The sequence below is a fragment of the Octodon degus genome, unplaced genomic scaffold, assembly GCF_000260255.1.
Source record: "Octodon degus isolate 3935 unplaced genomic scaffold, OctDeg1.0 scaffold00068, whole genome shotgun sequence".
In the NCBI taxonomy this organism is placed as follows: Eukaryota; Metazoa; Chordata; class Mammalia; order Rodentia; family Octodontidae; genus Octodon; species Octodon degus.
In genome coordinates, this window is record NW_004524644.1 from 9,637,746 (window position 1) to 9,654,973 (window position 17,228).

Genomic DNA, 17,228 nt, shown 5'->3' on the forward strand with positions numbered 1-17,228 from the left:
ATATATATATATGAATTCCTGGAATGATATCTCAGTGGGTTAAGCATCTGCTTTGGCAAGCATAGGGACCAGGATTCAATTCCTAGCACCACATGCCTGCTGGCCCCACCCCCGGGCATGCTGACCCAGCCACAGATACTTGGCAAAGTGTTGCACACCTGTAATCCCAGTGCTGGGGATGCTGAAAATAGGAGGATCAGTATGAGTCTGAGCTCCATAGTGAGGCTATGTACCAAATATATAAAAAAGAAAGCAAGAAAGTTCAAAAAATCTGGCTTCCCAAATTCAAAGACCCAATTCAAAAATGGGCATCTGTTGTGAATGAATATATACTTTTAGATGAAGAAATACAGATGGCAAATAAATATGCAAAAAATGTTTAACATCATTGGTCATTTGAGAAATGCAAATTAAAACAACACTGAGATTCCATCTCACCCCAGAAACAATGGTTAACTTGAAGAAGTCAGTCAATAACACATGCTAGCAGGCCTGTGGGGAAAACAAAACCTTCTCCACTCTTTTGGGAGTGCAGCCTGGTACAACCACTACAGAAAATAGTGTGCAGGTTTTTTAAAAAACTAAGATTGTAGGTGCCATTCTAGCCAGCTATTCCCCTCCAGGTTATTTTTCCAAAAGAACTGCAAACCTCATGCCACAGTGATAAATGTGCACCCATGTTTATAGCACCACAATTTGTCATATCTAAATTCTGGAAACAACCCAAATGCCCATCAAATGAGGAATGGGTAAAAAAGATTTTGTAATTTTACAAAACGGAGTATCATTCAGCTATAACACAGGATAAATTTACAGCTTTTATTGATGAATTGATGCAACTAGAGACCATACTCTTAAGTGAAATAAATCAGCCCTGTGTTTGAAAACATCATATTGTCTTCTTAGTGTGAGAATCTGAAAGACAAAATGGAATATATAGGATACAATAGATCCCGGGAAAAGGAAATGAACTTTTTCAAAAAGAAAGAGTTACTGAGTTGAGAAGAAGGACAAGAGAGGGAGTGCAGAACGTGATATATTATGCAGGGAAACAGGATGGTTTAAACAACTCTACTAAATTGGATTTTGCTGGTCTAAGGAAAGGACCATTTAATGCGTAATCTATTTTGTCTCTTTTTTAATTGTACTTTTTTCCCCTCTTAATTCATTATTTTTTTTCATTTTTTTCTGTCTTCTTCCAATTTTGCGTGCATACATTTGGTAATATGAGCAACTAGATGGAAGACAACACTATACATTATAACAAATAATGTGAAATTCTGTATCATTTGTAATTTTCCTTTTTAATATTATTTTGTATTGTCATTAAAAATTTAAAAAAAAATTCATAAAAACATCTACACTTGTAGAACAAAAGAAAGCAGACAGCTGTTAGAATAGGTTAGCATGAGTTATAGTGACTTAAAGGAACAAAATTGTAAAATCATAGATCATTTTTATACAAAATAAAATAAAGCACTATTGAGAAAGTACAGCAGTAACTTATTTAAGAATATTTGTTACATTAAGCAATATTCTCAATATTTGGGTCAACCTTTCCAAAGTCACATAATAAATTGTAGAGAATGTTCTAAGTTTCTCCTACTCCAAAGGATTAAGCAAAGAAAGTAGTTAGAAAAGATGGGATGAAGCAATAATTGTTCCTTATTCCTATATACAAGTCAATTTGTATTGGATGGACTACAACTACTAACAAAAATAAGGATAATCTGGTTCTTTTCTGGTTCTGTATAAATTTTACAATTATTTTATCTAGTTCTACTTTTATATTGAGTAGGATTGAGTTAGTATTATCTTGAGTAGAAGGCCTGTATATCAGGTTTGAAATTCTGAATTAATTTTCCTATTAACTTTTTAACCATTTTTAAGTATGGAACTATGGCCACATTTTTGTAAAAAGAAAAAACAAAACAAAACAAAAGGTCAAATTTGGCAGAATTATCTGATAGAAAAATCTCATAACATGCAGTTATTTTCTTTTTTCAGGAATCAAACTCAGGATCTTATGCTTGCCAGGGAGTCACTGTGTCACTGAGCTATATGCCCATCACAGTCAATTTTTAAGAGAAAATATCCAATGATGAAACTTTGTATACGCCACCAAATAATTAAATATCTTCTTAAATGCAAAACTAATACAGAAAATGATAAACACCAAAAATCATCTCAAATTATCTTCATAAATATATTACTGAACATTATTCATAGTTTCTATACAAATGTACATATTATCATCAAATGTCTAAATATTTGTATGAGATAAGCGTGATTAAATTAAAACATTTAGGACAGGCCAAATAGCTCAGCAGATTAAAGCACCTGCAAGCAGGCACAGGGCCTGGAGGTTCGATCCACAGGCCTGCCGTGTCAGCCAGGCCCTGGATCACACTGAGTAGGCAATTGAGACTGGGCATGGTGGTGCGTGCCTGTAATCCCAGCCTTTGGGAGGTTGAAAATAGGCGGATCACTATGAGTCTGATCTAGAACTGAGACCCTGAACACACTGTAGATCCTTCCCTAAAATACAAACAGACAAACAAACAAATAAATAAATAATTTCCTACAGTAAAAGACACCGCCATTAACCCTACTCACAACTTTTCCTGTACTTTAGATGCACTAATCCCATCAGACATGCCACTTTCAGAAGCAGTTTTCGAAATCCTCTTTCCAGGCTGACTTTATACGATATGAAGAAAAATTGGGTGACTTCTGCTGTTATGTACCATGGAAAATATTGGATCTCAAAAAAGCTATGGTATTTCCAGCCATATTATTTAGTACAACTGGCACTACTTAATTTCTAACTCCTGAAATCAAAAGTCCACAAAAGGTAAAAGCTTCTGAATCCATTTAAGACAAAGGACATTGCCTTGCCAAAATCAACTAAAGGCACTCACTACAGAGGACTTCCAGAACTGTTAAAGGAACAGAAAATAATGGATAAGTCTATTTCAAAGGAAAACATTTTTTATTTTTAAAGTGAATACAAAATAATAATAAAAAATTAGAAATGATATAATATTTCACTACACAATAATATGAATTCAACAGTATCTGTTGTGTTGTATTAGTGTTGTTTTCAACTTAGTTGTTCTGATTACCACATATATAGTTGCTAAATTGGAAAAACAAAGAAACATGTTATAAGAAATTAAGAGAGACACAGAGAAGAAATGAGAAAAAGCATTAAATACTCCTTTCCATAGAACAGCAGAAATCCACAATACTTATCCAAGCCATCCTGCATACATATATATCATATATCATATCTATCTATCTGTCTATCTATCTATCAATCATCTATTTATCTATCTATCTTAATCCCCTACTCCCTGAGAGAGTATTTTAAGGGTCATTAATAGCAATGTATTTCTATTATAATCATTTTCAATGCAAACATTTATCATAATTTTAATCACACATTGGTACATATATTTTATTTCATTTTATTTTTTAATTTTTTTTGTATTTTAGGAAAGGGTTTACAAGGTGTTCAGGATCTCACTACTACATCAGACTCAGTGATCCACCTGTTTATAGCCTCCCAAGAGGTGGGATTATAGGCACGCACCATCACACCCAGTTTCAATTGACTCCTCAGTATGCCCCTGCAGCAGAACTGGCATGGCAGGCGTGGGGATCTAAACACTGGTCCTTGCACCTGCTTGTGGGTGCTTTAATCCACTGAGCTATTTGACCATTCCTTTTTTATGTGTGGTACATATATTTTAAATACAAAATTTAACACATAAGTGATTTGGTAGCATTTGTTAATAGATTCATATAAATCAATTTAAAATATGTATTGACAGTGTATGCATACAAATTTATGTACAACATAAAATTGAAAGAAAATTGTCTTGAGTAATGAGAAAAGACTACTTTGTTTTACCAAATTACAGTAGCATTTAATTCTTAGATTCAACTTCAGAAGCCCTTAGGAATTTTGTGATAAATATTTTCATAACGATTTACTAGCTTATGAATAGAAATGCTACTTAAAGCTTTAGTGACTGTATTCATGTATAACTATAAAATATCACATCAGCTGACAATTAAAAATTTATAATTGGAAGGAATAATACCACATAGGTATTTGTGTATTAAAAACCTCTTAGTATATCCTGAAGTAAAGGAAAATTAATGTGAAACATATTTATTTGGTTATATCTGATTATTTGTTTACATTTTATACACATGATTCTCAAACTAGTTACACACTGTAACTCGCTAAGGGGCTTTAAAAGCTAGTAATGCTTAGGTCAGAACCTATCTATTTTAATTTAATTAGTCTGGAGAATTGCTTGAGCATCTGGAGCTTGAAAATATTTCTTGGTTTTTTTATTATGTGAATCTGGTTGCATGCCTCTGACTAGGATTTCCCATTGCATGACGAGATCCAATGTTTCATTCTAACCTTGTTTTACAGAACTATTTCTCATGACCAGGCATTAAAGTAAAAGTATACAGTAGTATTCTGACAAAACCTCCTATATTGACTCTGATGGGTTTTATTTACAAGACATTTAATACTTCATTGAAATTCTTCAAGTGAGATATTGATGTTATTTCCTATTGTAGAAAGCTTAGGTGTCCTGGTGCACCTAATTTCCCTTTAACCTTAACATTTCTGATTTAAATATTCACTTGTACTTTGTATTTTAAAGTTGACCTTTATATTCATGTAAAAGATCCACGGAGAATTTGAAAGTGATTGTTCTATGATATCACACACAAATAGTTCTACAATGAGTCATTTTACTAGAGAATCACACAGATTTTCTTTTCATATTAAATTTGGAGTATCGTATCATCATCTAAGAAATGGAAATTGCACATAGACTGATGTACATATATATGCAAGCATATGTATTTCATATATAGGTGTTTAAAGACATTAACATAAAATATACATTTATAATAACTAGCCAAATGCATGCATGTATTTTTGCATTTTATTCATATCACCAAGTTCAGCTTTACTAAAAAAATACTTAACATAGACTTAATGCTTTTATGTGTAGATATTTATTTTCCAGTTCTGCACAGAATGGTAACATGCTGAGTAAAGAAAAGAATAATTCAGAGTATGGCATTTTAATATCATTGAACCATATGTACACTAATTCTAAGCACAAGTGTTTCCAGATATCTTATTTTCAATTGCACAAAAGTTCTATCTCAAATGTGTGACATAAAATTGTTTTATCATTTTCCATCAAATAGAAAAAAAGTTTATTTTCTGTTTAATGTTAAAGAATTTTGTTACCATTCCAATACAGTATATATATTTTTTTCAAGAGGATCTTACATATCATAAATATTAAGGATTTTTCCTGTTCTTTGTGGCATATATTTGGCAAAGATAATAGTACAAGGCTTTGAAGTGGTGAGACATGATTTCAGAGAGGTGCTTTCACAGGTGTTGAAGCTCTGTGGGCCTCAGATGTTCTTAAAGATCTAAGACAACAGAATTTCTTTCCAAACCATTAAAGTTTGAAGAGCAACTGAACAGATGTTCATTCTTTCATTTAATATTTCAGACAGCTGCATAATGGCACTCTGTTGTTTTTCCACTTTTTTTAAATAACATTTAAAAACTAAACTTGGTTTAAGGTCACTTCTGATGACAGTTTGAACTGGTCTCACAGCTGTTTAAATGTTTTTGACATCTGCCTGGGAAGATAGAATGCCTGTACCCATCAGCCTGAATGGATGATATTTATTTTTAAAATATTTTTTTTCTTTTTTATAAAGTCAAAAAAGGGAAAATAATTTATTGAAAACAGGAATATTTCAAGAGTGACACCTTGTATATTTCTAGCATCTGTACTTTGCCACCCCCAGAAGAGATGTATAACCCAGTCTCCCAGAAGTGTCATAATATGTGTCTCATATGTAATTAAAATTAAAAAGGTTTACTTCATCCTTACTTTATGAGCTATAAAATATTATTGCTTATAAAAAAAGAATTCCCAAATGTTCACTACACTTCCCCAATAGGTATAGCAGATGGCAGGCACAGGTATCTTAAATGTAATCTGTGTAATAACTTTAAATATTCTTTCAATTATTAGAGATTTGTTTCAAATAACTACGCAAAGCTCAGATGTGGGCTGGCTATGGTCTAGTTTCCCCTGGTCTTAGAGGTTTTATTCATTTAAAGATTTCTTGGGATGTTTTCAGGACATTTGCCCTCCCAAGTTGGTAAATTTCCAATGGATCTGTACTATACAGTATGACAAACGAAAAGGAATTTGAGTCTTTAAGGATTAACTTGACTGAAGGAAGCATCATAGCCATATTTTACCTCAGAGTAAAAGAAAAGAACAACCAGAAATCTATATATGACAAAGTTTTGTGCACCTTGGATAGGTTTCTGTGCTGTTGTTCCAGATGTTCCAAAGGGGACAAATGTTATTTTCACTACAGAAATTGAAGCGAGGCTGGCATAAGCCATCTAGAGATGAAGGCAAAAGTACATTAGCTGTCTCCTAAAAGACAAGAATTATGTGGATGCATCTTCCAAGAAACTCTCTCCCTCCATTACTGCCATCGGGTGCGTGTCCTTCAGAGCACCGCTTTTAAGAGAGCACACTTTTAGCTGTTAGCTAAGAACTAACAATGAAAAACGATAAAAATACTACCACAGAGAACTATCATACTGTTTGTGGATGTGATAACATAAAAGTACTTATAGGGATTACTGTCATAGCTAACAAAAATAGGGCTATTATAAGATAAGTCTAAGGAAATTGACACAATTTATTTCTCATTGCTCTCCTTTTATATATGGAGAATCAAAATCTTGTCTATGACATTTCAATGAATAAAAATAGAGCGTTGAGTCTATATTTAATTTTCAAACTTACATTTTCCATACTCTCATCTTTTAATTCATAATATCATTGCTTCATTTTTTAAAAAAAAATCATTGCTTCCTTTTTGAGCAGTCTTTCCACATATTAATGTTTAGCTACATTTTGAGACTACAACATTTTATTTATTGATTTGAATCTTTTTGCCAAGTAAATAAAAAGCATCAAACTCACATGTTCTTACAATTGTAAAGAAAGAGAAAACAATGTATTTCAAATAAAGTATTTTATGTGAAACCCAATGTACGTATATAATTAGTGGTAATTTAAGAGAGCAATGCTTTAACATTAGTGACCTTTACTTCTTCAAAATGACACCAATTACTTGACAGTGCTGGAAAACTAGAAGACATTCAGATGGAGCACTTGATGGCTGTGTTAAACATTTCAAAGTTCATCACACCAGGATTATTTTCATGTCTCATAGTTTACAGTTTAAGATCAAGTGGTGACCCTGTTAAGCTTTCAGGTTAGCATTTCACACAGTTTATATTAAACAAGATGCATTTTGGGCTGCGAGATAGCTTGGTGATCTAAGTGACTGCCTAGCAAGAAAGAGGACCCAGGTTCGATCCCTGGCATCATATGCTGTGCCAACCATTGAAGCTCGATGTGGTGGCTCACAAGGGTAATCCCAGCATGAGCGAGGCTGAGGCAGGAGGATCACCGTGAGTCTCAGCTATGTAGTGAGACTCTATACCAAATAAATAAATAAATAAATAAATACATAAATAAATAAATACATAAATAAATAAATAGAATTTTTTTCTCTTATTTTCATGTTGAGATGCATCATGGTGGAACAATTATCATTTTTAAATTGCTGTTCATTTTTTTATGATGAAAAATTATTTTTAGTACCTAAAGTATAAAAAGAAGGAAAGGAGAAAATAGGCTTTTTTCTTCCTGATAAGGGGAAGAGCATTATACAGGATAATAAATCAAGGTAACAAATTTAAGTAAGCTTTGTGATCCTGGATCAAATCAAAGTTCACCATTTTTGTTGTTGTTGTTTCGGTTTGTTTGTTTACTTCTTTTGGTACCAAGAATTGAACCTACTTCTTCATGATTCCAGGCAGTTGCTGTGCCACTGAGCTATCTTCCTGGCCCAAGTTTATCTTTTCTAGATCATATTGTTGTTAGGTTTTTTTTTTTTTTTTTTTACTGAGCTATCTTCCTGGCCCAAGTTTATCTTTTCTAGATCATATTGTTGTTAGGTTTTTTTTTTTTTTTTTTTGGTAACATGGATCATTAATTTTTAGTGAAAGGAGAGACAAGCAGTTTGGGCATTAGTCTGATGTTATGAATAAAAATAATGTGCTTTATTTACTTCAATAATTAAAATATTTACATATAAAATGCAATATGAATATCTAAGAAATAGTCCTGATAGACTGAGTTGATGAGCTTTCCCTAACTAAAACAAATATCTCAGCTACTCAAGTGGTACAGAGAAGACTATGTTTTGACTATCAGATTTGGAAGTTCCAGTGCATGAAACTGAGGACTTTGGACCTGTCATAAGGGTCATGTCATGGCAGCTGCACACGAGGAAGAAAACTGCTGACTTCAGGGCAGGAGGGCAAGAGAAGAGAAAGGAGTTAGGCTTTCACCATGCCTTTCAGGGGTTAAACTCCATCACCTGAACACACCCCAGAGGACTCATTTTCCACCACCTCACCATAGCACCACAGAATGAGGCAAAGTTTTTAGCTTAAGGCTGTTGGGCGATATTTATCCTAACCATTGGAGAACCTTTCTACAAATTAGAAGGGTGCTCCCTGGTAGCAGGACACCTTGGTCAATCAGGAGAAGCATTTCAGGGCCTTGGTCACAGATGCCCTGGCTGGTGAAGTACGTCCAAGCCACTATCTTTTCCATAAAGTGAAAAAGTTGCTTAAGCCTTTAACAGAAGAAACAAGAAAGACTTTTTTCTGTATTAAATTAAAAAAAGAAAAAGTTATCTTTTCTACTCTACTGGACTTCTCAAAAGAGTAAAAAGTATTGAATATGTATGTTAGGGCTGTCACTATTACTAGAGCCCAGAGAAACTTTGTTCTAGCCCATTTGTTTTCATCTCTTGACTGTTATCTGCTCTAGGAATACTTTACTGGACCTCCATAATTCCTTCTTGCTTGTGAAGAGGGTATTTTTAACTTTATCTAGCTGACATTCTAAGCTCTGAGTTTCTTTTATGGTTCCAGTGTCGCTCTGTTTAATATATTTTGCATGATTTTCCTTTTTATCTTTTGTCATTTTATATTATAAAGTAAAATTATCAAAATTTCAGAGGGCACGTTTGAGGTTCAGTACAATAGCAACCACTACTGAAAAAAAAGGTAGAAGATTTGAACAGAAATTCAGCAAATGAGAAAATTTGGAAAGAAAATCTACAAAGGAAAGCAATGTTTATCACCCATCATGAGAAAAATAATTACTTACAGCATTCCACATCTATGAATATGGCTGAAAACCAGGAGGGACGTATAGCAAGAGAAACGTAGATTGCTGTTGAAACATGGTATGCTTATGCCAAGTAAAAATGTCAAATGAGGGCTGGCCAGATAGCTCAGTGGATGAAAGTGCCTGCTTAGGCAGACACAGGGATTGGGGTTCGATTCCTAGAGTGCTGTACCGGCCCCACCTCCGGGGCAAACTGAGACAGCTATAGAGACTGTGTGCGGTGGCGTGAGCCTATAATCCCAGTGCTTCAGAAGCTGAAAACAGGAGAATCACTTCCAGTCCGATCTGTGTAGTGAGTCCCTGAACTAAATACATAGAAATACATATAAAAAGTCAAATAATATAACTTCTTTGAAAAATAGGAACATTTTCTTATGAAAATGAAAATATATACCCTATGGAGCTCATAAGATAATATAAATGGATACTGTTTTAAATAATTCGATATAATTATCATTATTAAGTTGCTTTTTTAAAAATAAAATTTTCAATATTATTAGTAAACTAATTACTCAGCTATATAAAGTTGTCAATCTAGATAAATGTTTGATCTTTATTTAATATATTTGCACTTTCACCATTCATTTCTTGCTATATTACATTCTGAGATACTTTCTGTCAGTTTAAATGATTCTTTAGAGAGTGAAATTATTTGTCACCAGTATTATAGAAAATATCTTGAAAACTCGTAGTAATGGATGAGACAGCAGATAATGGAAGACTTCTTCATCTAATGGTGGCCAAATCAATACAAAGTTGAGGTCGCCACAGTCCATAATAAGAGCTGATTCAGAAAGACAGCTACTTACCACCATAGGTGGAATTCGGACAGCTGTGTCATGACTCGAGAGAGGGCAAAGCCATTTATAGCAGTTATATTCACACCTTTAAATGAGAAAAGTGAACTCTACAACCCAAGATTTGAAGCATTATATGAAGGAAAATTGCTGTGCTGAAACTCTTGAGTTAAGACAAGGCGTTTAAAAAGAAAAGTGAAGAATATAATATCAATAGGCCCTTCTAGCTTACCTAAAACTACTGAATGCATAAGTAAAAAAATTATTTCAAAATTTCAATGTCTATATTTATTCATCAGGGCTGCTTTAAAATAAATGTACTAATTCATTGAAAATAGCTATAAGAAATAATGGAACACTTGTTTCAATTGCATTTTATAATTTAAGCTTCAATGAATTTAAATTATTTAAATTATTTATTTATTTATTTATTTATTTATTTATTTATTTATTGTGGTACCAGGGATTGAACTTAGGACCTTGAGCTTGCCAGTCAAGCACTTTTTCCATTGAGCTATCTCTCCAGCCCTATTTGAATATTTCATAATGCAAATTATCATTTGAAAACCAGGATAACTTAGTGTTTCTTTTCCCAGGTCCATAGACTTCTAAATCTTAGATTTCTTTCAGGGTTTTTTTATGTTTTTGTGTAAGCCAAACAAAATGAAAAACACAAACACAAAGGAAAAACTCCCATAGAGTCTTCCAAAATATGTGGACACACTCAGCAGTTTATTTTACTAATAAATATAGGGAAGCAAATATCCAACAATTTGAGTACCTCTTATAATTGTAAAGGACAAAGATAACTGGTATAAATCTCATGAAGTTTCAATAAGTTTACTATTAAAATACTTATACATGTTTTCTTTTTCTGATGATATAGTTTTTGGCGTACTCTGTAGATGCTACTTGGAGATAGTACTTCCTTCACATCAGTTGTCATTAAATTTTACAACAATTAAATATATCAAATATCTGCTGAAAAGTTCTCCCACTATTACTTCTTTAAACATTTGAATAACTTATTTGCAAATTTACTAAAATACTATTATATAATGTATTCTAAGATTTTTTTCATTTTAAATTTAAAATTTCAATTACCATTGTAGGAGAAGTCATAGGATTTCTTTTGAAAAAAGCAAATGATTCTTGTTCACACAAAATACTTATTGTTTGGGGAAATTTCTGTTGCATTACTCAAAGGCAGAAAAGGAGTACTGTTTTGATTCTAAAATAGCTGGACTCTGGGGCATCACAGTCATTGCCTCATTTTGCTTGAGAAAGCAGAAATAGCAACAAAACACAATGTTGAGAAAGTAAGACTACAAACAACTGATTTAGCAGAAATGGCAGATCTAAAATACATGGAATTTTTATTTAGTAACTGTTCTGTGTGATTAGAAAAGCAAGATAATCATAAGTCTGAAAATTAATCAAGCTGGGTGAGGAGGACACTTCTATTTCATGTTCAACAATCAGTGAAATAGTGAAGAAATAGTTCAGCTAGAGAAAATGTTAGGTTCAGTGGGAAAGCAAAATTTACTCTGCAGTACTCATCAACCCCTTCATTACGATGTGTCTACATGGATATTAGTGGGCATTCCATACCATTTTGTGTCTGTGAAAGAAAATCAGTTCTTCTTAAAATTAAAGCAATGAGGGGTTGGGGAGATGGCTCAGTGGAATAAGCGCTTCCCTGGCAAGCGCAAGGGCCTGAGTTCAATCCCTGGTTCTGCCAAAACAATAAAATAAAATAAAAATTATAGCAATAAGGGAATATATATTAAACCTTAACTTTTTATAATTTTTTAAAAATTTTTATTTTTATTTATTTGTGTGTGTGTGTGTGTGTGTGTGTGTGTGTGTGTGTGCGCACGTGCGCGTGTGTCCAGCTCAGCCCACCAGGGGGCGGGGCTGGCTGGCATGTGGTGCTGTGGGATTGAACCGTGGTCCCTACGCTTTGCTAAGCTTGTTCTAAGTAGGTGCTTTAGACCACTGAGTCATCTCACCAGCCCAACCTTAATATTTTTAATCAAAAAACTGAAAACTTCTTGTCTAAATTGAAAAAGCTGTCATCAAAAATTTATACAAGTTCTACCTTATCTGCCATGAGAAGTAAAATATATGACAATGAAAGTTCAAGTTAATGAAATTTTCTAGACAGTTCATTGATACTGATTTCCTTAGATATGCTTATCAGATTTTCAGAATAAGTTCAACTTTAATACATATTCTCAAAGATTATGAATTTTTATAGGCCTTTGTCTATTACATCTTTCTATATTAATTTATAAAAGTATTTATAAATTAAAGTATAAAAATCACACAAAATTAATCTTAGAAGATACATATCAAATATGAAAATATAATATTTTGTATTATATTTACATTATAATATATATTATGACATTTATTTTGAATATATAATATTTTTGTAGTTTGATTATGTCTAGTTATATAATTACATGGTTATATTAAATATAGTTAAAATAGTTATACTGCTAACTTCTCAGTTCATTGAAAAGAAAGATTTGTGTCAATACTTTTTGAACAATTAAATGCTGATATATCATACTCTGAGTAACTAAAAATAATATGCAATGAATTAATCATTGTTATCTTGTAACATCATTTGTGTGTGTGTGTGTGTGGTACCAGAGATTGCAAGAGAGATCCATTTTGCTGCTGAATAAAAAAGAATAACTGAAAGACTGCTGTTGTATACCTCTTATTCACCTGTGTTTAATTGTTTGTCCTATTTGGTGGGTTCTTTCCGTTCTCATTCATAGAATTGTGGTCATTTTGCTTCCTCTCTAGAACATCTTTTAGTAGTCTGTGTAGATTTGGCTTTGTCATCATGAAATTCTTAAGTTGTTCTTTGTCATGGAAGTATTTCATGTCTCCATGATGCTTGAAAGAGAGTTTTGCAGGGTATATTAGTCTGGATTGCAATTCGTTTCTTGCAAAACTTCAAGTGCTTTGCTCCATGCTCTTCTTGCTTTGATGTTTTGTGAAGAGAAATCTGCCATTATCCTCATAGCTTTTCCTTTAAGTGTGATCTGTTTCTTTTCTTTTCTTTTCTATACTGTTCCTTTGCTGAATTTCTTGGATCTTGATTATTATATGTCTGGGTGTGGTTTTAATTGGGTTGATGTTATTTGGAGTTCTATATGCTTTGGTTACTGAATGTCAGATATTTTCTCCACATTTGGGAAGTTTTTGCTATTACTTCCATACATATTCTTTTTATATCATTTATGTTGACTCCTTCCTTCTCATTGATGCCTATTAGTCTCACGTTTTTCATCTTTGCATCGTCTTGCAGGTTTTGAATTATTTTTTCCTGCATCCTAATTGTTTTTAAGAGACCCTTTCTTACTTTTTCACTAGCTGCAGTGGTGTCTTTAAGGTTTGAAAGCCTATTCTCACTTTCATTCAAGTGGTTTTACCAGCTTATGATTGAGGTCTTAAATTCTTCTACATCACTTTTTATCTGCTTCATGCATTCTATTTCTTTCCTATATTGCTTTTACAAGGATTCCATATTTTTATATTCTGCTCTATTTTTATCAGTGTCTTCTTTAGAAGAATTTAGTACTTCTTTCATTATAGTTATTTCTTTTTTCCTCTATATCTTTCTGTAGTTGTTTTTCTTTTCTTTTCTTTCTTTCTTTTTTTTTTTTTGGAACTGAGGATATAGTTGTTTCTTTACTTCCAACGCTATTATTAAAGAGATTTCAGGTGTGTGATTTCAAATTTCTTCTATGCTAGAGTGTCTTCTGCATTTGTTCTGGGAGGGCTCGGGGCCTGAGACTGCATTTTGTTCCTTTTCTTTGTCATTTTCTACAGCACTGTCTTCGGACCTTTGGTTTAAAGCTTAGATAGAATTATAACTTTAGCACGAGGTCCAGATCTACCCAGTTCAAAGTCGTCCAAGTGGGTGTGGCTTGGATCTGGTTGCTGTGCTCCACTTCTTCCTTGTGCAACCCTTCAAAATGAGCCCTCTGTGCCACTCTGGCAAAATGTTCTGTTCCAGAATCAGCTGGGTGGGTCTTGGCTCTAGTCTCTTTGCAGGGAGTTCTGCTGCAGGTTCCACACTGGGCCTGGGCTGTGGGTTGAATGAGGATCCAGCAGATCCCAGGTCATCTCACTCACATGCCAGGCCTGGGGTCTGGGTTGAATCACCAGTAGTAGTTTAGAATCTGTGAAAATACGTAAGGAATAAGGATGCAGGCTTTCCTAAAATTCTTTTCCTCTCTAGTAATACAGTCCTAAATTTCTATCATTAGTTATTTAAACTTCAAATATTTTAAATTTAAAAATTGTCTTAATTACTTCTATCAATTATTTCTGATTGCAATATAATTAAAATCATTAATAAGGACCTTTAATATATGTATAAAGTTAAGTTCCCTCATTTAAAAGTATTCCATATATTTTCAAAAAATATTCTTTCATCTTACCTGATACTTTTTTGACATTAAAATTAGAAACTTTATATACCAAAAAATACTTAATGTCAAATCATTGATTTCATTAGACAGCCATTTCTAACATTAAAATTATAAAATTGTTTGTACATATATTTGCTTTCAAGGTTTATGGCTTATTTTTGATATTTAATCCTTTTTTGTCAATTTATTTATTTATTTTAAAATAATTTTATTGAGAAACAAATAACAATGAGACAGTTTCAAAACAAATTGCCAACACAGTTTCAATAATTAATACATTGCATATTGTTGTCTTAGTGGTTATTCGTTGTACAAGACGCAAACATGATATCCTGTCCACAAACACTATTAGAACGAATCTCTCTATTCATCTAATTAAGAGAATGTAGCTATATATCTTTCCAATTTTGAATACATAGATATAAATGTTTATTCATTTGTATCCCCTTTTTTGTTTAGTTTTGTCAGAAAAAAATATTCCATTGTCATTTAAATATTGTAGGTGCGTGAATTCAGCAAAATATTCCAATATAGTGTCGCAATCCGTAATAGTAGTGGGTTATCCTCAGGACTGGCAATGTCAGAAGTTGTTGACTTGAGCCTTTTACAGCTCAGCATATTAATATGGCTTTACTTTTTATACTTCTTTTTGTTTGTTTGTTTGTTTTTTTGGAACTGGGGATTGAACTCAGGCCCTTGCATGTGCCAGGCAAGTTCTTATTCTACTGAGCCATTGCCCTGGCCCCTATACTTCATTTTTATACTTTTCTCCTGGATGGTTAGACCAAGATAAAGCAAGACCTATTTAACAAGAAAGGTAACTTTTGTATCTGATAAAGTCAATCAAATCCCCTCAGGATTTATTCTGTAACCTTGAAAGGCAATGACCCTGAGAATCTTCAGTATGTTTTTGAAATCAGCAGTTAATTTGTAGGATTTTCACCCTAACTATGTATGCTGAAACCTGTGAACTAAGCAACTGCACTGAAGATAACAAAGTGTAATAGTAGGGTCATACTTGGAATACTTATCTATCTGGTCTTCTAAATGCATACTGTTTGGCATAAAATACCAATTACTGCCATACTGTCTCTCAAGTAAATGTTTGTTTTTTTAAAAAAAAGTAATAAATGAAAACAAGAGAGAAGAAATAAAAGTCACAAGACTGTCCTGTAACAAGGATGTATAAGCATTTCTAAATTTCTGTGTAAAAATATGTAATTGTTTATTTCCATTTTTTAAAAAATATTTATTCTCTTAATTTTTTTCTTCATATTCTGTAGGGATTTAAAGTTTAACATAACAATACTTGATGGAAAATACCTGTTCCATGTTATGTCTAAGATGTTTGATATTCAGACAGATAACAAAGTTAAGCTCAACTGCCTATGTTGTAGGGTAATAATGATAAGGTTCTCTTTTGGAGGGTTAAGAACTTCAGTTTGCAAACCAAAAATTAGAGAAAAAGAAGGGCTGCAAGGTCAGCCAACATTTTGGCCCTAGCCTTTCAAGGTCAGTGAAGACTCAGGACATAGGAGAACCTGAACTGTAACATCATGTAACTCAGTTGTGTACCAAATTTTCTGATCAAGGAGATTGTGGGTCCACAGAGTAAAGTGATTGATGATGTAGAGTGTACCTAAGGAGAGTCACATGGAGAGAAAACATCCTCTCAGGCTTTCACAGAGAGCAAATTGGTCAAGCAATGGCCATAACTCTTCCAGATGACTGACACTGACAAAGGATCTACAAACTGCATTACAGGGTGTTAAATTATTTAACACATTGAAAAAGATTCCTCTTATAAATAGTAAACTTTTTTCCAAATCATAAAATAAGCTTTCAAAGAAATAAAGTAATTCTAGTTAAAGTTTCTTCTTTTTTCCCTTCTTTTATTTCTTCCTTCCTTTCATTTATCTTTGCTATTTAACACATGGAACATAGAATATTAATATACTTATATGTGATAAAACTATTCTACCCATGCAAGTTAGCATATTCACCATCTCATAATTACTTATTTTTTGTGTAGTCAAAGCAATGTAAAATGTAGACTATTTGAAAATTTCCAGTATGGATTGCAGTCACTACAGTCTTCTAGCACTATATTAGGCTTATAAATTTATCCATCGTACAGATCAACAACACTTTGTCCTTTGATATGTATCTCTTCGATCCTCAGTTCCTATTTTTCACCTCCATGCTAAAGATATACTATTCTATTTGAATTGTGTCCCTGCTTGTATTGTTCTCTGATGGACAGTCAGCTCACAAAACTTTCCAGATTCACCCGGCAAATCCTTAGTCAAATTATGTCTGCAAGCTGTTCAAAATATTTAGTAGCTTTCTGTCCCAATTGTAAACAAAAGGTGAACTTGATATCACAGACTTGTGGTTTTTTTTTGTCTAAAATCTCTACTTCATTTTTTGAACACCTAAATTGTCTATTATTTCTATATACTTGTTTCTTCATTTACACTTATTTCTCTAGCTAAATACACTTTTATGTAAGATTTGTAGTTTTAATTTCTGAGTTTTCTTTTTCTTTTAATGTATTTGGTTGCTACAGGGTCTCGCTATGCAGCTTGAACTCATAGTGATCCTACTAT